Source organism: Camellia sinensis, chromosome 8 (assembly GCF_055761805.1).
Source record: "Camellia sinensis isolate YWXY chromosome 8, ASM5576180v1, whole genome shotgun sequence".
NCBI lineage: Eukaryota > Viridiplantae > Streptophyta > Magnoliopsida > Ericales > Theaceae > Camellia > Camellia sinensis.
The window spans coordinates 90,783,272-90,806,637 of record NC_138968.1 but is presented as its reverse complement, the minus strand read 5'-3'; positions in this window follow the sequence as shown (position 1 = coordinate 90,806,637).

Here is a 23,366-nt window from a genome sequence, read left to right as displayed (position 1 = left end):
TAATTTTACAAAAGTTGGGGTTTTATTCATAATAAACCTGGATGCATGTTTGGCATAGAGAAATTGAATTAATGTTGAATCATTGACGAAAATGGGACCTAAGGGTTGAAATGGTAATTATGGAAAATGGCCTAATTACATTGTTTAATTAATTGGGATAATTAATTGGGAGAAATGAGGAAATGAAATGTTGATTGAATATCCATTTGTGCATTTATTTTCTGTTTAGAAATAACTGCTTTGAGCTATCGGTGGAGGATAGTCGTGATTGTTGTAGACAATGCATGATGATTAGGCAAACTGAAACTAATTAATGAAATGTGTCATGAAACTTGACAGTTGATAGAATACATTAACTGTATGTATTGGGTGATTGTATATAGAACCATTGTGTTTGTATACGTTATGTGTAGAGGAGGAGATAGGGGATGTACTCCGCGGTTTAGGGGAAGATAGGGGATGTACCTCTAAACCGGATAGTGTTGGGAGAAGATAGGGGATGAACTCCGTAGATACAGCTCATATGCTTGTCTAAAGAAGTGAAGATAGAGCTTATATGCTTATCTTTGTGATATGTGGATATAGCTTTTATGCTTATCTGTGGATATTGTTGTTATACATATCTGTTGTAGAATGTGGATATAGCTTATTTGCTTATCTGAGAATGTGGATATTGTTGTTATACATATCTGTTGAGCATGTGGGTAGTGCTCATATGCCTATCTGTTGAAAAAGGGAAAATGAAAAGTAATTGGGACTTGTAAGTCGTTTGACATAAATATATGATTTATGTGATTGTATCAGTGTTGGCCATCTATCAATTGCTAATCTTTTAGTCATTGTTCATGGTTGGTTTAGTATATTTCTACTGGGCTGTGGCTCACCCTATATGGGAATATCATTTTCAGGTACTGGTAGCATGCCACCTCCAACGACATAGCTGGGAGGCTAGAGGCGGGCATACTTTCGTTGTTTTACCTTTGATGTATTACATGTAACTTCAAGCCAAGGGCTTAATGTGTATGAGTTAGTACTCCTTTTTGTGTAACCAAGTGTTAACTTGGAAAGCTGTAAGCCCGTAGGGCATTTTGTTATGATGTTAACATGTAATACTTATGTAATGGAACTCTAAGGAATAAAGGAATGTGGTTAGTTTATATGTAAATGCATGTCTTATCAGATGGGTTTAATGTTGTTATTTTGAGGGCGTTACAGTATAGATAGATATCTTTATCACTTGGTAGATAATAACAAATAATTAAAATTATGAGGATTAGGTTAAGAGGAGATAAGAAGTTATAGATAAGAGTATTTCACAAGATAAAAAATTCAAAATAAAAAAAGATAATATGTGATAAAAGGAGAAAAAAAATATAAGTAAACCAAAATAAAGATTTAGATAGATATGTTTTTGATAGATATGGATTAACAAATCATTTATTTATCTAAATTTTATTATTTTAATTTTTTTTTGTAAATCAATTAGTTAATCTTTATCTTTATCTGTAGACCATGGAATTAATTTTTATAAATTATTTATCAATTCTTATATGTTTATTTATCTATAAGTCATGAAATTATTATTTTTCAAATAATTTTTAAAATTTTTATCTTTATCTAAATGTCATGAAATAAATTTCCATAAATTATTTATGATTTTTTATATGTTTATTTATAATGAAATTAATTAAAGTACAAAGTGAAGGGCAAAAAACATGAGTAATTTTTTTTTAAATCAATTTTTTAACCTTTATTTTTGTCAGTAGGCCATGAAATTAATTTTTATAAATTATTTATCAATTTTTATATGCTTATTTATGGGAAGAAATTTTAAATTATCTATAAGTTATGAAATTAAATATTTAATTTTTATCTTTATCTGTATACCATGAAATTAATTTTTATAAATTATTTATCAGTTTTTATATGTTTATCTATATGGAGGAATTTTGAAATTCAAATATTTATCCATAAGCCATGAAATTAATTTTCATTTTAATTAATCAAACAAATAGAAAATGGAGGAAAATAGATAACACGAAAGACAATAAAAAAGGGTTGCCACGTAGGAAAGAGATGATTTTAAAATTATGAGAATTTAGGAATGAATATTTACAGATATTTGACCAAACCACTACATTTGATTATATATATAGTATAGATATCTTTATCACTTGGTAGATAATAACAAATAATAAAAATTATGAGGATTAGGTTAAGAGGAGATAAGAAGTTATAGATAAGAGTATTTCACAAGATAAAAAATTCAAAATAAAAAAAGATAATATGTCATAAAAGGAGAAAAAAAAATATAAGTAAACCAAAATAAAGATTTAGATAGATATGTTTTTGATAGATATGGATTAACAAATCATATATTTATCTAAATTTTATTATTTTAATTTTTTTTTTTGTAAATGAATTAGTTAATCTTTATCTTTATCTGTAGACCATGGAATTAATTTTTATAAATTATTTATCAATTCTTATATGTTTATTTATCTATAAGTCATGAAATTATTATTTTTCAAATAATTTTAAAAATTTTTATCTTTATCTAAATCTCATGAAATAAATTTCAATAAATTATTTATGATTTTTTTATATGTTTATTTATAATGAAATTAATTAAAGTACAAAGTGAAGGGCAAAAAACATGAGTAATTTTTTTTTTAAATCAATTTTTTAACATTTATTTTTATCAGTAGGCCATGAAATTAATTTTTATAAATTATTTATCAATTTTTATATGCTTATTTATGGGAAGAAATTTTAAATTATCTATAAGTTATGAAATTAAGTATTTAATTTTTATCTTTATCTGTATACCATGAAATTAATTTTTATAAATTATTTATCAGTTTTTATATGTTTATCTATATGGAGGAATTTTGAAATTCAAATATTTATCCATAAGCCATGAAATTAATTTTTATTTTAATTAATCAAACAAATAGAAAATGGAGGAAAATAGAAAACACGAAAGACAATAAAAAAGGGTTGCCACGTAGGAAAGAGATGATTTTAAAATTATGAGAATTTAGGAATGAATATTTACAGATATTTGACAAAACCACTACATTTGATTATATATATAGTATAGATATCTTTATCACTTGGTAGATAATAACAAATAATAAAAATTATGAGGATTAGGTTAAGAGGAGATAAGAAGTTATAGATAAGAGTATTTCACAAGATAAAAAATTGAAAATAAAAAAAGATAATATGTGATAAAAGGAGAAAAAAAATATAAGTAAACCAAAATAAAGATTTTGATAGATATGTTTTTGATAGATATGGATTAACAAATCATATATTTATCTAAATTTTATTATTTTAATTTTTTTTTGTAAATGAATTAGTTAATCTTTATCTTTATCTGTAGACCATGGAATTAATTTTTATAAATTATTTATCAATTCTTATATGTTTATTTATCTATAAGTCATGAAATTATTATTTTTCAAATAATTTTAAAAATTTTTATCTTTATCTAAATGTCATGAAATAAATTTCCATAAATTATTTATGATTTTTTTATATGTTTATTTATAATGAAATTAATTAAAGTACAAAGTGAAGGGCAAAAAACATGAGTAATTTTTTTTAAATCAAATTTTTAACCTTTATTTTTATCAGTAGGCCATGAAATTAATTTTTATAAATTATTTATCAATTTTTATATGCTTATTTATGGGAAGAAATTTTAAATTATCTATAAGTTATGAAATTAAGTATTTAATTTTTATCTTTATCTGTATACCATGAAATTAATTTTCATAAATTATTTATCAGTTTTTATATGTTTATCTATATGGAGGAATTTTGAAATTCAAATATTTATCCATAAGCCATGAAATTAATTTTCATTTTAATTAATCAAACAAATAGAAAATGGAGGAAAATAGAAAACACGAAAGACAATAAAAAAGGGTTGCCACGTAGGAAAGAGATGATTTTAAAATTATGAGAATTTAGGAATGAATATTTGGAGATTTTTGACAAAACCACTACATTTGATTATATATATAGTATAGATCCCAAATGCCAAATACATGCTGTTCACATCTCATTGCTCCAGTTCCAATCCCAAGCATGCATTTTACAACAAGTATGAAATGGAAGCCAAACAGATAATAAGTGCCCTATAGACTTATAAATTTATCCAAAAACTTCTCAATTACACAAAATGGAGTTTCAACTCAACGCAAATACATCATTGGGCTTACATTCAATAAATAACCATAAAACCAAAATGAAGCCTCAGCTTCGAGTCCTCCCAAGTCAGTGCCTTGGCGGAGGCATAGCACATGTACTTGAAATGGTTTTCCTTATAGGGTGAGCCACAGCTCAGTAAAGATATACTACACAACATATGGACCTTGACAAGACTAAAGAGGAGTATACTCATGCCATGCTCATGATAAAACTGTTTATCTCTCTTTTTATAAAGCATGCAGTGCTGAGATGCAATGACAGATATAAAACCACTTCTATTTTGAACCATATCTGTTACATGAATACAAGCTCTGTGAATCTCTAGGTGAGTGTCTGCAAGTACGCCCTAACGCACTACCACTGTCATTTTTACCAGTAAACTGGAAGGCTCGACACCTAACCATGCGGTTCTACACCCCCTACCCAGATTCACCAAGTATTCATTTTTTTGCAAACAGATACATATCCACTCATTTCCCAAAAACAGATACATTTCTAATGAAATGAATGTAATGCAATGTCCAATGCAACAAATAAGGAATGTGGTTCAATTTACCTAAGTCTCATGCATTTCTACAACAATCATGGTTATCCTCCACTGATAGCCCAAAACAGATATTCCTAAACAGATATTTAAACAATTAAATTCTAAAAATTTTGATAAATACAATCTATTCCACATCTCGTCAAATATGAACAACTACACTAGTTTTCATATCACAATCACGTCCGGTAACCTCTCAAGGTCCATTTCTAACCGTAACGATTTTATTCCAACAGATACATTAAGCAAAATAATACCGTTAATGCCCAAGAAAACATCATTTTCTTTCCAAACTCAATTTCCAAGAATTATTCAACTATGGCATCCTATTTTGATCAAAATCCCCAAAAGTTAAACATAATTCATTTGTTTTCTTTAAAAATGCTCTTTTGGTCGCAAACCGGTAAAAATTTCAAAACCGATCGAGTCGGAGTCCGTTTTTGTTCAAATTTAAAATATAGCTCTTTCATGACCTTACAAACATATTCCAAGCTTACACTTTCACAATTTGGGAATCAACTGTTCATTCTTCTCAAAATTTCTCTTTTGAGCAAATAAATCACAATTTTTTCAAAAATTCTAATGAAATTATATACAACTCTAAGCTCCATATAATCAAGAAAAAGTGCATAAAAAAGTGTAGGAAAAATCCCTACCTCAAGCCAAGAAGCTTTCAAATTTTTTTGGCAACAGAAATTAAATCTGTTCGGAGCCAAACGATGCATTTTTCGCCCTCTACGTTTTGATCCAAAGCACTAGGAGTCAAAAATGACTTACACTAGATCAAACCCAAGAAAAACCAACTTCGAACCCCTTTTTTCTTTCCTCTCGGCAAGAACTCCCAAAAGTATGAAGAAAAAAAAATCTATTAGGTTACTATTTATAGATATTTTCTTTTTTGCTGTTTTGTTTTTAACTAAAAAAATATCTAACCATATATATATACACCTATATATATATATCAATTAAAAATACATTTCAACATCTTTAATGACAAAAGTAAATATAATATTTTCTCACTACAAAATATATTTGGTTTAATGGTACACACCATAAATATTCACAACTCTTTTATGGTAATCAAATAATAATAATAAAACTACAACAATATTACACGGTTACTAACGAGGTCATGATTCAATTAATTGGGTCCAAAATGAATGGAGTTTAATAGTTTAAAATAAATCCCCAACTAAGATTAAAGTATAAATTCAATTCGATTCAACTCATTACGTAGGAGGTTATCCATCCACAAATCGTCTAGGCATATATAAATCGCAGAAAATGAGATTGTATAGTTCCTTTTAGTATTTAGTATGCATAAGTGTTCATCATCTCGATTGCTCAAATTGAAAGGTTGCATTATTATTTATAACTTACAAGTTACAAGTTTGTCCAGGCATGTATAAATCGAAGACAATGAGATAATATGGTTCCTTTTAGTATTTAGTATGCATAAGTGTTCATCATCTCGATTGCTCAAATTGAAAGGCTACATTATTATTTATTACTTACAAGTTACAAGTTTGTCCAGCATTTGGTAGTCTAACATGTTGGATATGCAGACACAAGATTGTGTAAGGAAATGAAATTGTAACTCTAGGATATGAATTAACTGACTCAAATTAATTTGATCAATACAGGATGCTGAAAAAAAATGGTGAATCTAATTCGTTTTCTCATAAGTCACCCAAGATATTAAGCAGGATGAGCATGGTGTCAGCAGGACAAAGAAAAAAGATCTTAGGTGCGGACCATGTCAAAATGGGAAACAAAGTTACAACCCTTGGATCTGGTAAGAACCATCATAAAATTTAAAAGTTCCTTTCTTCCACTTCTAATGGAATTTCCATCAAAATGAATGGACTGTTACAGGGGAAGGTTTGATAGTATCCAAAAACTCTGGATTGGAGAACTCATGTTCCGTTAGCTCTACAACATCCCTTGAATCATCTTCTTTAGTTTCTATCACCACCAGTAATGATTCATCAGCTTTTTGTTCTCTATCCGGTAGTGTTTCATCATTGAAATCTTCTTCAAACTTGAGAACGAATAGTTTCCAGGAAAAGTAGACTTGCTGCCTCTGGTTTAACCTCCAAGACTCCTCTCAGGTGCTCACTAGGAGACAAAATTGTGTTGGAAAATCCTGGTTTGTCCACCCTTCATTGTCCATGTCAAACCATTCTTCTTATGAATCACTTGCTAGCTCTATTGATGGATGGTCCTCAAAATCATCATCAACTGCCAACCAAAGCTCTAACTGTTTAGAGGTCAGTTTTCATACCAATACTTCCAAAGAAGCTTGTTTAGGAAATGATGCTACCCAAGCATTAAATTTTCAGAGTTGCCCACATGATGAATGTTTTGATGATCAAGAAAGTCATCAAATAAGGTTTCCAAATCTATGTCTTGAAGTAGTTAGGGGAACTGCTAATGATCCTGCAAAATCAACCAGAAATTTCAAACCTTCGGGTCTCCAAATGCCATCACCAAAGATTGGGTTCTTTGATGAGGTAGTTTTATTTTCTTCCAATTTATTTAGTTCTATGTTATGAGTATTACCTTGAGAAGTCAGTATTTCAATCAAGTAAAGCTTATTTGCTTTGGCAGGACAAAGCTATGATGTCGATGGTAGGTGGAGATTTCTTGTTTCATTTTGGAGGGCAGAGTGCTTTGCCTAATATCAGTGGGGTGACAAACAGAAAAAGGCTGGATGAACTTCAAACTACAAAAATTTTACTAGAGAATGGAGATACAAAGCTTGGTTCTGTGCAAAATGGAGTGATAAATCCTTCTTTGAATGCCATTCGCAGATATGCAGCACAGAATCAAGAGCTAGATAAAAATTCCCCAAAAATGTCCAGCACGTCTATAACCTCGAGATACTTACCAGGGAAAATTTCAAAAGGTCAGACTGATACATCTCCTCTATTGTGCAGAGAAAATTATTGGACAATCTTCACTGTATTTAAAAATATAAATTTTGTTTGTGTACTTAACAACAAATGGAATACAGAAGAAATAAAAGAAAGGAGAGAGTATGTTTGATTACAAAAATCAAACCAGAAAATAAAATAAAATAAATAAAACAGATTTTTATTTTGTTACAAAAACAAAATCAAAATCTGAAATAGAAAAAATAATAAAACAGAAAAGTAAATTAAATACTTACCAAATTAATTTGTTGAACAAATTTTCTGATCAAGTCCAGTGTTTAGCACTGTGTCCTTAAGACAGATTCGTCTTCTCCACGGTGCTTTTGGATTGTGAACGTCTATCTCGTAGGATAAAATGATCAACAACGAAAAATTGCAGTACTACAGATTTTTCATACAACGAACACATTCAGTGTATACATTCTTTCTCACAGAAAATTAATGGAATTAATGTAGCAAAATGCAGGGATGAAAGGCAGCAGAGAAGAACGAAAATTGGAGTAAAAAACCAAATGAAGGACTTGTCTTATTTATAGATGATTTCGTGGCTGTACAGATTTGAATGAACAGGTGCAAAACCTGTTTGGTTTGAATGAATAGGTAATGTGGCTGTTGGGTTTAAAGTTAAACAGATATGAATTTGTTTGGTTTAAATTCAAACAGATATTCATCTGTTCGGTTGGGAAAAAATCGAAGCCCATTTTGAATTCAATTTTCGAAATTCAAATTCCAAAAAATTAGAATTTAATTTTAGAAAGATAAAATTCAAATGTTTTTGGCCCAAAATGATAGGTATTGGGCCGGACAAGCCCAACCCAACCACACATCATGCACCCGCGCCCAAGCCCAGCCCAGGTCGCCCGGCCGGACGGATGGACTGCGGCGGCGCACGCGTGTGTTTATTTTGGATCCAATGGGTCTAGCCCACTTTGCCCATAACTTTCCTCTCTACAAAACTTGGGTGCCCCTTGGGGCCTACCCCAAGTTCCAAACTCATGGCTTATAAACCCACTCAAAGTATGCCCACCAAATCAATATGGGACAAGCCTTAAACCAAACATTTAGGAAATTTCACCAAAAACACCATTTCCATGGAGCTCTCTTTGGCTTCAATTTCCCATTCACTTGATAATGGTTTTGAGCAACCAAATATACTACGTGAATCACAACGCGGCATAGAACGCATTACCACTTAGACCCGCCAAATTTGGCGCATGGGTCCCACCTAAAAATTAGATCAAAGTTGAGGAAAAGTCCTGTTTTTTTTCTTCCCAAAACTTCCAATATCATTTCTGACAATCCCCCACATGAATGGAATTTGATGACAACGGAAATGCAACAATATGCAAAATTTATCGAAATAGTATAAATCGAAAATATCTTGCATCATGATAGGTAGCTTTTGGTCTTGAACCTTCCATAGTGATAATCTATCGGACTTACTAGCTAACCAATGGACGTGGTGCCTTGAATTGTTCAGCCGTTTGTGTAAGCCAAGACAATAGATTTGACACAAAATATCTTTTGACACATCGTGGTTCTCACGGTTGTGTTCATTTTGGCCTTTAACACTCTTGGTTTTCATGAGTGCTTCTAGAGAATTTAGCCTCTTTATTCTCATAGAATCGGCCCCAGTTCGACACTCATATAGGTGATTCTTATTATGAGTATCTCCTTATACTCGTCTTGATTTTTATGCTTAAATCAAGATATAAATAATCATTAAAAACAAAGCTTATCCTTAGACCCTTGCATGCAATATATGTTGCAGATATCACTCTCACCATAGGAATGGGTAAAGAATTTTAAAACCCTTGCTGATTTCTGGCGAGCCACACATAACTTAGTTGTCCCTTTAAACTTAGTTCTTGGGTCATCTAAGTAGGGTTACCATTATGATGACTCTTATGTTAGGCTTTAATCTCATCCCCTTTGATGAACTATACACTTGCTCTTTTATCAAATCTTTTGTTAACGGATCCGCAATATTCTCTTTAGATTTTATATAATCTATTGAGATTATTCCATTTGAGAGCAGTTGCCTTACGGTACTATGTCGATGACGGATATGTCGTGCCTTACCATTATACATATGATTTTGTGCCCTGCCTATTACAGATTGACTATTACAATGAATGCAAATAGCTGGCACAGGTTTTGGCCACATTGGAATGTCTTCTAAGAAGTGGCAAAGCCATTCTGCTTCTTCTCCTATTTTGTCTAAAGCAATGAACTCAGATTCCATTGTGGATCGTGCGATGCATGTTTGTTTCATGGATTTCCAAGAAATAGCAATGCCTCCTAGAGTAAAGACATATCTACTAGTGGATTTTGAATCTTTAGTATCTGATATCCAATTGGCATCACAATAACCTTCTAGTACTGTTGGATATCGAGTAAAGTTTAAACCATGATTACGGGTAAACCTTAGATATTTAAGAACCCGAATGATCGCTTTCCAATGGTCTTTTCTAGGGTTATTAGTGTACCTACTCAATTTACTGACAACATAAGCTATATCAGGACGAGTACAATTCATTAGATACATTAAGCTTCCAATGCTTTGAGAGTATTTTAGCTGAGACACCGCATCACCTTTATTTTTTGATAAATAAAGACTGATGTCTACAGGTGTTCTAGCTACATTTATATCATCCTTGATAAATTTACCAAGAATTTTCTCAATATAATGTGATTGAGATAATGCATATCCGTCAAATGTTTTAGTAATTTTCATTCCTAATATAACATCTGCGACCCTCATATCTTTCATATCAAATCTTCTATTCAGCATTTGCTTAGTTGATTTGATCATGTTTTGACTGCTTCTAATGATAAGCATGTCATCCACATAAAGACAAACTATGACATATCCTTGGTCAGTGTTTTTAACATAGATGCACTTGTCACATTCGTTTATCTTAATCCCATTAGTAAGCATAGCATGATCAAATTTTTCATGTCATTGCTTAGGAGCTTGTTTTAATCCATAAAGAGATTCTACAAGCCGACAAACATTTTTTTCTTGCCCTGGCACTACAACCCCTTCAGGTTGCTCTATATAGATCTCTTCATTTAGATCACCATTTAAGAAAGTTGTCTTAACATCCATTTGATGTATTTCTAAATTGTACAACGCTGTTATAGCAATACGCATGCAGATGGATGTTACTCTTGTCACAGGGGAATATGTGTCAAAATAGTCTAGACCTTTTTGTCTGTAACCTTTTACCACAAGTCTTGCTTTATACTTGTCTATTGAACCATCTGCTTTCATTTTTCTCTTGAATATCCATTTATATCCAAGAGGTTTAGAACCGGGTGGAAGATCCACCAATTTCGAAGTATGATTTTGCATAATGGATTCAATTTCATTATTAACAGCCTCTTTCCACAAAGGTGCTTCAAGACTTGTCATTACTTCCTTAAAGCTTTGAGGTTCATTTTCTAATAGGTATGTCAAAAAATCTGAACCAAAGGATTTTGATGCTCTTGCTCTCTTACTTCAGCTTGGTTCATCATCAGTTAAATCCTGCTAGTCGAAACCATTACTAATATCTTGTGTTTGATTGTCATTAGTCTCTTGACTTTGTGTACAATCATAAGCTCTTTTCTGTGAACTTAATGCCTATCCTTTCTTGTAAAGAAAGACATGTTCAAAAAACACAGCATTCCTTGAGTCTATAATAGTGTTCACATTTATATCAGGTATTTCTGATTTATAAGTCAGAAACCAATATGCACTACTATTCTGAGCATAACCAATAAACACACAATCCACTGTTTTTGGTCCTATCTTTGTCTTTTTAGGAATAGGAACTTCAACTTTTGCCAAACACCCCCACACTTTTAAGTATTTGTAGGAAGGTGGTCGACCTTTCCACAATTCATAAGGAGTGCTGTTGGTTTTCTTGTGGGGTATTCTGTTAAGAACATAATTAGCAGACAGTATTGCTTCCCCCCATAAGTTTTGTGGTAAGCCTATCACTTCTAACCATTTTAATGGTTTTACCAAGTTGATTTTTAATTTCAGTTTTGTAGAGTTTAAAAATTTCCAAAGCTTCATCTTTATTTCTAAGTAAATATACATAGCAATATCTTGTGCAATCATCGATAAATGTTATGAAATACTTTTTGCCTCCTCTAGTTTGAACAAATTTAAGATCACATACATCAGTATGAATTAATTCTAGAGGTTCGATTTTTCTTTCAACCGATTTAAATGGAGCCTTAGTTAGTTTTGCTTCTACACAAATCTCACATTTGTGATTAGGATCAATTTCAAACTTTGGTATATAATCCAAACCAATTAATCTACGCAAAACATCAAAATTTACATGTCCTAATCTACCATGCCATGAATTCGACTCAAGAATATAAGCAAAAGATGTGTTATTCTTATTAATAGCAAGTTTTGGTACAACCGCCATTACACTCAACTTGAAGAGACTATCACTCATGTATCCCTTACCAACATACATACCACTCTTTGTTAATACAAATTTATCAGACTAAAAAACAAGCCTAAAACCATTTTTACTTAACAAAGAACCAGAAACTAAATTCTTCCAAATGTCTGGTACATGTAGTACGTTGTTGAGGGTAAGTTCTTTCCCTGATGTCATCTTCAAGATCTCCTTTACTTGTCCAGCCACAGTAGAAGTAGAAGAATTTTCCATGAAAAGTTGTTCACCATTTGCAACCTCATTGTAAGTAGTGAACATCTTCTTATCCGCACAAATGTGTCGAGTTGCCCCAGTCTCAACCTACCATTCCTTGGGATTTCCATTCAAATTAGCCTCAGACACCACAGCAGAGAGATTAATGTCATTTACTCTGTCAGAGATGTAATCTAATTATGTTACATTGGCTTGATTGGTGGTCTTCTTGCTTGTACTTCCGCGATCCTTCTTAGGGCGGCGGCAATCAGAAGCTCGATGTCCAGTCTTGCCACAGTTATAGCATTTTCCTTTGAATTTCTTATTGCCGTTGTTATCGCCTTGTTTAGGACCATCTCCAGCAAACTTTCTATTTTTGTTATGTGGGTTTGTGCACTTGTTCAACGACATTAGCCTTGGACTCAATGGGATTTTTACCATTCATCTTTTCAGCCTTTCGGTTATCTTCCTCAATTCTTAGTCTTATAATTGATTCATCCATGGTCATCTCCTTGCATTTATGTTTTAAATAATTTTTGAAATCTTTCTAAGCTGGTGGTAACTTTTCCAGTAAAGCAGCGATTTGGAAAGACTTGCTAAGAGACATACCTTCAGAATGAATATCATGCAAAATTATTTGAAAATTTTGAACTTGAGAAATTACCGTTTGGGAGTCTACCATAACGAAGTCTAGAAATTTACCAACAACAAATTTCTTTGTGCTGGCATCCTCTGTCTTGTATTTTTTCTCCAAAGAATCCCACAATTCTTTTGCTGTTTTTAGAGGGTTGTAAACATTATACATCATGTTGTCAAGGCCATTGAGGATGTAGTTTTTGCACAGAAAATCAGAATATTTCCAAGCGTCTACAGCTGCAACAACTTGTCGATCACTTTTATCCTCTCTACGTACTGGAGTCTCTTCACGAAGAAACCGGGACAAATTTAGAGTTGTAAGATAAAACAACATTTTCTGCTGTCATCTCTTAAACTCAGTGCCATTAAATTTTCCCCCTTTTTCTCCATGATTTATCGGAACTTGAACATGGTTCTAGATAGGGACCGGAGTTATTGTAACGATCGGATTTCGAGTACTACTTTCAGCAGCCATAATATCTGATTACAAAAATCAGAAAAAACCAAAACACAAATTAATTTTCTAGTTACTAAAACCAGAAAATAAATTACAACACAAATAATTTTATTTTTCTTGTTACTAAACCTAGAAAAATAAAATACCACTTGTGAAATCACAGAAAATTATATACAATAAAGACACCAAGAAATAATCTGTCTTAAGATTGTTGGACAATCTTCACTGTATTTAAAAAATAAATTTTGTTTTTATACTTAACAACAAACGGAATACAATAGAAATAAAAGAAATGAGAGAGTTTGTTTGATTACAAAAATCAAACCAAAAAATAAAATAAAACAGATTTTTCTTTTGCTATAAAAACAAAATCAAAATCTGAAACAGAAAAAATAATAAAACAAAAAATTAAATTAAATACTTGCCAAATTAATTTGTTGAACAAATTTTCTGATCAAGTCTAGTGTTTAACACAGTGTCCTTAAGACAGATTCGTCTTCTCCATGGTACTTTCAGATTGTGGGCGTCTATCTCCCAAAATAAAATGATCAATAACGAAAAATTGCAACACTACAAATTTTCCGTACAACGAACACACTTAGTGTATACACTCTTTCTCACAGAAAACTAATGGAATTAATGTAGCAAAGTGCAGGGGCGAAATGCAGCAGAGCAGAACGAAAATTGGAGTAAAAAACCAAATGAGGGACTTGTCTTACTTATAGATGATTTCGTGGCTGTACAGATTTGAATTCAAAACCTGTTCGGTTTGAATGAACAGGTAATGTGGCTGTTGGGCTTAAATTTAAACAAATATGAATTTGTTTGGTTTAAATTCAAACAGATATTCATCTGTTCGGGTGGGAAAAAACTGGAGCCCATTTTGAATTCAATTTTCGAAATTCAAATTCCAAAAAATTAGATATTAATTTTAGAAAAATAAAATTCAAATGTTTTTTGCCCAAAAAGATAGGTATTGGGCCAGACAAGCCTAGCTCGAACAGACAGCAGCGCGTGTTTATTTTGGGTCTAATGGATTTAGCCAACTTTGCCCATAACCTCCCCTCTACAAAACTTGGATACCCCTTGGAGCCTACCCGAAATTCCAAACTCAAGCCTTATAAACCCACTCAAAGTATGCCTACCAAATCAATGTGGGATAAGCCTTGAACCAAACCTTTAGGAAATTTCACCAAAAACACCATTTCCATGGAGCTCTCTTTGGCTTCAATTTCTCATTCACCCGATAATAGTTTTGAGCAACCAAATATACTACGTGAATCACAACGCGGCATAGAACGCGTTTCCACTTTAGACTTGCCAAATTTGGCACATGGGTCCTACCTAAAAATTAGACCAAAGTTGAGGAAAAATCTTGTTTTTTTTTCTCCAAAACTTCCAAAACCATTTCTAACAAAAATAGCTCAAGATCTAGTAAAGTTATTGATGGGGGACATAATTCAAAAAAACTAGGCCTACATTCTAGTTTGAAGGCAGAAAGGAAAAGAACAGAAGGGATATTGAAAAATGAAATGGGTGGAGAAAGCAAGAGGCCAATGACGAAAGAACATAAAAGGGCCAGCAGGCGCCCTATTGAGAATGATCCTCATTCACTTCATGATAATGAAAAAGAAAACATACCTAGTTTTGAAGATCATGTTAATGGTTTAAGTAGATGTTTGGAGGTCATTGATCTCAACAGGGATGCGGTGATAGAGCTCGAAGGGAAGAGGGGTTGCTCTCATTCCCACCTTGGTGACAATTTTTCTGAAAACGAAAGAGCCCCCATATATTCATCATCCTTCTCTAAGGAGTACCATTTTTCCCACCAGCAGGTTTCACCAAATATGCTGTCAAAGACTGGACCACTCTCTTTCCACGACAGTTGAGTTCATGCCCAGCACAAGAACTCCATTGGCGGACAAAAATTCTGCTCCCATGTAGCAGCAGATTAATTTAGGTTTATAACAGAATCAGATTCAACAGTAGACAAGGCAGCGGAAAAGGTGTCAAAAAAACGCTCCATTACATGGCATTGGAGATCAGAATTGCTGAGTTCTACTCATAAGTTTTGTGCAAGTATGCCTACAAGGTACGTGCCTTTTTTTTTCAAGGCATGGGTCTCTGTTCTATATCTCTCTCACCTAAGTTTATTCATCTTTAAGTTGGTTCTTCTGTGAACACGTCCCATATATTAGCAAATTGTCCGATTAAGCTTGTTATTTAGTGTTTTCTGATTGTGCAAGAGTTTAATTGGATTGGAGTTCATAGTACTTGTACTGGAAAAATTGTTCTTGAAGAAACACATACTATTTGTCAGATCAGATATAATAAATGTGTTGGATTTCTCATCTGTTTTCAGATTTGAATACTAGCGTATACTTGCATCATTGGATTAGCACATATAAACGTGGAGAAAACAATTAAGGTAATATAGAACATCATTAAAGTTGATTTGTCTAGAGTGTCAAAATTATCAAATTCAAAATTGCTGCAAACACTCAGATTCTAAATCTGATAAAACATAATAGTTAGTTATAGCGATCCCGGATTTACCCTTGTTGTACAGTGATCCGGACATGTGTCCGTGGATGTTGGTAGTTGATTATTATCTTGTTTACATCTTTTTTACTTTGTATTTGAGTGATGGGATGTGTTGGGCAGGTTTGTTACAGGTTGGTTGAGTTTAGAAACCAAAACTAGTTGCCCAGATTTTGACCTGTCCGCTCGAGCGGGGGTTTTGGCGCTCGAGCGGGAATTGCACCCATCCAGTATTTCCTGTGCAGTGTTGGAAGCTCGAGCGTGGGATTGGCAGCTCGAGCGGGGTTCTGTGTGTGACGCTCGAGCGGGAGAGTTAACGCTCGAGCGGAGACCTAGTTCTGTAAAAGTTCTGGGAGTGTGCATCCGCCGCTCGAGCGGGATTGTTGACGCTCGAGCGGGAGTCTGTGAGTGACGCTCGAGTGGGGAGACTGGGTTTAAGTTCCGAGTTTTGACTTTTCAAATCACTTTTTCACTTTCTCTTCTCTCTCCTACTTTTCCAAAAACACCATTGTTGAGCCTCTCACTCTAGAACTCTACCTTCTCTCTAGGTTTTGATCTAGTAGGAGTGATTTGCTCATCTTTGGCCTTTACAAAAAAGTTGTTGATCGTCGAGGGCTACATTTTAATCTGAAAATTTCGGGATTTGGAGCACGTTGGGTTTTGTCATCTTCTCCCTTGGGGCTCCGGATTTGAGGTAGGGATATCCTACTCCTCTCTATTGATTTTGTCTTTAAATTTTAGTATTTTGGGATGTTGGGGTTGGTTTGGTAATTTTGTGAAAGTTTGGGGCTTTTGTGTTATTTTACAAAAGTTGGGGTTTTATTTATAATAAACCTAGATGCATGTTTGGCATAAAGAAATGGAATAAACGTTGAATCATTGATGGAAATGGGACCTAAGGGTTGTAATGTTAATTATGGAAAATGACCTAATTACATTGTTTGGTTAATTGGGATAATTAATTGCGAGAAATGAGGAAATGGAATGGAATTGTTGAGATTGGGAGTGCATGGGGTTAAAGGGTGTAGTTGAATTATTTATCACTCACAGAAATGAAATGTTGATTGAATATCCATTTGTGCATTTATTTTCTGTTTAGAAATAACTGCTTTGGGCTATCGGTGGAGGATATTCGTGATTGTTGTAGACAATGCATGATGATTAGGCAAATGAAAACTAATCAATGGAATGTGTCATGGAATTTGACGGTTGATAGAATACATTAACTGTATGTATTGAGTGATTGTATATAGAACCAATGTGTTTGTATACGTTATGTGTAGAGGAGGAGATGGGGGATGTACTCCGCGGTTTAGGGGAAGATGGGGGATGTACCTCTAAACCGGATAGTATTGGGAGAAGATAGGGGATGAACTCCGTAGATACAACTCAAATGCTTGTCTAGAGAAGTGAAGATAGAGCTCATATGCTTATCTTTGTGAAGTGTGGATACAACTTATATGCTTATCTGTGAATGTGGGATATAGTTGTTATACATATCTGTGGAGGATGTGGATATAGCTTATATGCTTATCTGTGAATGTGGGATATAGTTTTTATACATACCTGTTGACATGATGATAGAGCTAATATGCTTATCTGTTGAAAAAGGGAAAATGAAAAGTAACTTGGACTCATAAGTCGTATGACATAAAGTGTGATTTATGTGGATGTATCAATGTTGGCCATCTATCAATTGCTAATCTTTTAGTCATTGTTCATGGTTGGTTTAGTGTATTTCTACTGGGCTGTGGCTCACCCTATATGGGAATATCATTTTCAGGTACAGGTAGCATGCCACCTCCAAGGTCATAGCTTGGGAGGCTAGAGTCGGGCAGATTTTTGTTGTTTAAGTTCCCTTTGATGTATTACATGTATATTCAAGCCGAGGGCTTAATGTGTAGATGAGTTAGCACTCTTTTGTTGTAACCAAGTGTTAACTTGGAAAGCTGTAAGCCCGTAGGGCATGGGCATTTTGCTTTTGTCGTTAACATGTAATACTTGTGTAATGAAACTCTGGTGAATAGAAGGATGTGGAACTTTTATATAGCAATGCATGTCTCTATTGATGGGTTTAATGTTATTATTTTGAGGGCGTTACAAGTTATGATCTGATTGGCTGGAAAACAGTTCCCGTTTTAACAAGAATTTGATATGATGGGTTCGACATGTACATTATGGCCTGGTTTGATAATTGGTGTAAGATTTGTGAGTCGACTTGAAGATTTGTAAGTTGTTTGGACAATGTAACCTTTTTATTTTTTTAAAAATTTTGACAATCAATTATATTTGACTTATTATATTTTTATTTAAAATATCAATGTCCATAAAATTACTTTATAACAATAGCACAGTTCTTTGTGGAATTGGGATTCTTGTTGTGCTTACTGCTGTGAGGCCTATTGAGGGCTTGTCCAGATCTTTTTTGATAATTTGAACCATTTATATTGTAAGATTCGTTGAGTAGATCATTTATGCTAAAAATAAACGGTTAATATGATTTTTAAGAGCACATTTATTTTTAAATAAACAGTTAATATGATTTTAATATTTTTTTAAAAATAATTAAGATGTGATCATGGGGTTACTAATATTCAATTAACTTAATTTTTTACATGGATGACATACTCAATAAATCTTATAATATGAACGATTTAAACTATCAAAATAGGTTTGAAATTAACCCCTAAAGATCCTCAGAATAGGACTATTGTTAATTTGTTCTCCTCAAACATTTTGAGACGCGCTAAATAATTTCTCTGAAACTCTTCTTTCCCAAGCTATGTATTTATGTTTATGAATTTTTCTGTCGTTTATTTTGTCATATTATTGACCTCACTTATTATACAAATTACAAATACCAAAAACCTTTTAAATTATCTCATATTATCAATTGGTACAGTAGTTAGTGTGCATATAACCTTATTCTTTTCTCTCACTTTAGGTTTAGAATATCTTTCTTTGTTTATAAATTATTGTTGATTATTTTTTCTTCAAAACTCTTCTTTCTCATCCTTTATTATCTATGTTTATAAATTTTTTCTTCATTTATTTTTCTCTCAATTCACTTTTAGAATATTGTTTCCTCTTTTTCTTCCCTCCATGTCCTAATTTCACAATTCGAATCTTTGTATCGCAATCGAGGTGATGCAAAAAATCTCAAACTCCCAATTTTTAAAGCCTCTATTGATTTTGGTATCTAACAACATAAATTAAGGTGAAAAATGACAAATATATGAAAGAGAATTCAAGGCGATTTTGTTATCACCTGCCGCCATAAAAATGAACCACTGAAAAAATGTTAATTTGTGTTGAACTTTGAGATGTTTTGGTTTGACAAGTCTAATGAAAATATAAAAAATTTAGTTGAAGTTTGGTTTAGTTTTTGAAAGATGTTTTCTAACTTTATATTTTTCGTGATTTTTTAAAAATCATTAGTCAACCTTTTTTATATTTAGAGTTAATTTTTTAGATACACCTAAAGAGTAAAATATATGGAAGAGATCCAAAAAGAAAAAGAAAAAAAAAATCACAAACGACCCCCAAAAAATGTGCATAATTTTTTTTTCTTTAGTAAGTTTGTTTTCTTAGATTTGTTCATATACTTAACTAAAACCTAAAAGTAAACTTTTTTTTATTTTTATTTTTAAACTAAAGAAAAAAAATTATATCAAAATTCTTGAGGCAAACTAACTATTAAGGCTATGTAAAATACCATTCAATCCGCTAAAATTATCAATTCTCACCGATTCGCCCACGGATTTGTTTGATTTGTGGTTTGAGATTCTGCATTTGAAGCTGTCCCGTCCTAGAACGATTCTAATTTAGACCCGGCCTATTTATTGTTTTGGATCCGAAATTTCCTTGTCTTATTGGTTTTCAACTCTTTTTCATCTTATTGTTTGTTGGGTTTGGCTATTGGGAGTTTTGGTTGAGTTTGAAACAGGTTTGGAAGTTAGTTTTTCAAAGTGTTGTTGTTCAGAAATTTTCCTGTTTGCTCTAGCGACCATACCTACGCTCGAGCGGTCACTCTTGTGCTCGAGCAAACTTTTACAGGTCTGAACCATTAGGAAGGGTGGATCAAGCTCTCGAGCGACCTTTCTCGCGCTCTAGCAGTGTCTCCATTGTGTCTGGTCTATTTTAAGTTTGTTGTTAAAATTGTGTGATTAAATAATATAAATAGATTCATATTTAGGAATTAAAAATTTCAGAACCAGATACGAACTGGAAATTACAAGAAGATTGAACGGAAATACATAATCAAATAAAATAGCAAAAAGGAAAGAAACCGAAATCTGCACTAGACAGTTTCCTTAAAACAGATTCGCCGCCTCATTGGTGGGGTGTTGGAGGTTCTTCGATGTTTGTCTCCCAGGATATGATGGTTAGACCGGCTATAGTAATGCACTTACTGTGTAGCTTCGGGGAACAAAACTCACAGTAGGAAAAAAAATTGGAATTTTGGAAGAATACACAGATAACAAAAATTCTGGTGTTGAAACTGAAGGAGAAGGGTCTCCTTTTATACACATGGAGGGAGAGAGGAAGAGGCTCCCTTACAACAAATGTATGATTTAATTTTTGCAAACCGATGGATTAAAATCCATCATGAATAGAGGGGTTACCAACTCTATTATACACATGTGATTTGTGTGTATATTCCTGCAGCCCACAGATCTAGCTTGGCTTAAAAAGATTAAAATAGGTGGGCCCAGCTCAACACTCACTCAATCCAGTCCAACAAGCCTCAAGCCCAAGCCCAAGATCTATGACCCACGTCTACAATCAATGTGGGATAGAAGGTTTTACACCTTTTTCAACACCTCTTTCATGAGACCAAATTAATGAGTCAATTTCTCATTCAAATCTGAATTGTTTTTGGTTATTCTTTTTGTGGTGTAAAGGTTTCACTACAAAGAATTTACCCACTTTAATCCACCTCAATTGAGAATTGACACCCACTTTAATATTGCATTAAAGTCAATAAAAAATATTTATTTTCCAACAATCCCCCACATGAATAAAAATTGACCGAATAATAACAAACGAACAACGCTTTACAACAAAGACTCGAAGAGAGAGTGCAATGGAATAACTGGCTTTGAACCCTTCTTAGTGAAGTGTGTCAGATTGACTGGCTACCTAGTGAACACGAAGTCTTGAACTGTGTTGTCATTTATGTAAACCAAGACAACAGACCCCACACAGGTATTACTCTAACCATCGTTCTGTTCTCACTGTTGTGTCCGGTTTGGCCCTGGAACACTAGCCTGGTTTAGTGAGTGGTTTAAAGAATTCAGCCTTGTCAATTCTCATAGAAGCGGCCCCACTTCACACTTACATAGGTGACTCTACTTGAGTATCCTGTTATACTTAGCTCAACAGCTCAACACTCCAGAGTCATTAAAAGCTTAGCTTAACCTCTACACTTGTAGGTATCACTCATAAAAAGAATGACTGGAGGTTTACCCTCCTTAATGACATACCACCGTTACATGCAATTAGGTTGTCCCATTGAACCTAGAAAAATGTATATATATGTACACATCCACGATAGACATGTCAATTTTATGTACAAAAGAAAACATCAGTTAAAACCAGTCAAACAAAAAGACCTCAAAACAAAACTATTACATTTGATCACAATGTCAAAAGGGTGAATGCCCCACCACCCAAAAGCCTTCAAGCTTGACTAATAAGAACCTCGAAGTGAGGCACAACAGTTGACTTGACAAAACAAGACTCAGGTCTAAGCCACTAAGTCCGGTCCGGTGCTTGATCACCTACATTTATATATTAAAACAATGAGCTACGGCCCAGTGAATAACAATTATGTAAAGGGGTTTATGAATGATATCCTTGTAACAATTTTAAACAGTCAGTTCACAAAGCAGTATTACATACATTTCAGAATCATATGCATTTCAGAGTCATAATGAAATCATAGTAGTCATACGTGGTACATCCAATATCAGAACAGTACAGTAGGCCATAAAGATGAAGTAATCATAGATGATGGCCATCAATACAGTAAACAGAAGTTCCAAGAATTGGAACTGACAGAGATCTCTGTAACAGTAATAGTGAACAGCATCAGCAACATATGTTATGGATGCCACAAATACAGTTCATAAAATAGGAAAATCATTCATGCAGTGAACATTATCGTTTCAGAAACTGAACTTGATAATATCATTTAGAAAATAATTAGAATTTGAACATAGCTTTACAACATTGTTACTCACAATTGGCTCCTTGAAACATGTGGTTAGGATGCAGCGTTTGACCTACACAGACACATGCAAGCACAATAATTCAAAATATATTCCATCTATTCAATTGGTTCATAACCTATCCGTTACTTATTCCCTAAAGTGTTCCTGTTCGATCTTCCATTTCTTTTGTGGTCATGAAATGCATATGCATATGAAAAACACTTGAAAACCATGCAAACGGAGGCCTGGAAGTCAAAAAATAGAAAGAAAACAAAATCGAGCCTGCCCTGTTGGCTGCACATGCGGTGGCCTCGGCCACATTAGCGGTGCCAAAGCAGAATGCATTTTGAGCAGAGGAGGGCTAGCCAGTCGTGCGGTGGCCTAGGCCGCTCGAGCGGTCTAGGTGGAGTTGCAGTCCGAAATTCTGCTGAAAAATTGAACTTTTCCCTTTTACAAAACCAACTTTAATTTCATGAAAATCAAGGCCCAAAACCCTCAAAAATACCTTCAATTTCACATTTCTAACCTCCAACAAAATCATAACTTAAAAAAATAAGATTCATTTTGTCATTTACAAGATCAAAAGCTTGAATTTAAGAAGAAAATCAAGAATCATGCATATGGGGAGTTCCAAGTTCAAAATCCAAGGAGATCTCCTCCTCAAATCTCAAAACTCATACAAGAAGCAAGGAATTAAATATGCATAATGCCATGTATGTCAATGATATGAGCTTAATTCTTTCACTTCTTCAATTTATGTTCATATTGAGTCTCAACTCTAAATCTTCCCACCAAAACCCTTACTTTATCATGCATTCATTCCAATCCAAACCAAATTCTAAGGGATTATGAGTGTGGTAGCTCAATTTAAGAAAGTAATGGAGAATTATTACCTTATTTAGTTGAATTTGTGAAGATTTGCTCCAATCCCCCTTTCTTATTCTTCTTGAGCTCTAGGGTTTTCTCTCTCTCTCTCTCTAGAACTCTCTCTCAATTTTGGTACAAAACCCACTGAGCTTATAGTCTTCTTCTTATTTGTTGACTAACTCATTACTATAGTTCTTAATTAATTCCAAGTTTAAATTCATAATCAAGTTCACTTAATTACCATCATAATCTAATTTTCTTTGTGCTAAATTGACACATACTATGGTAAAT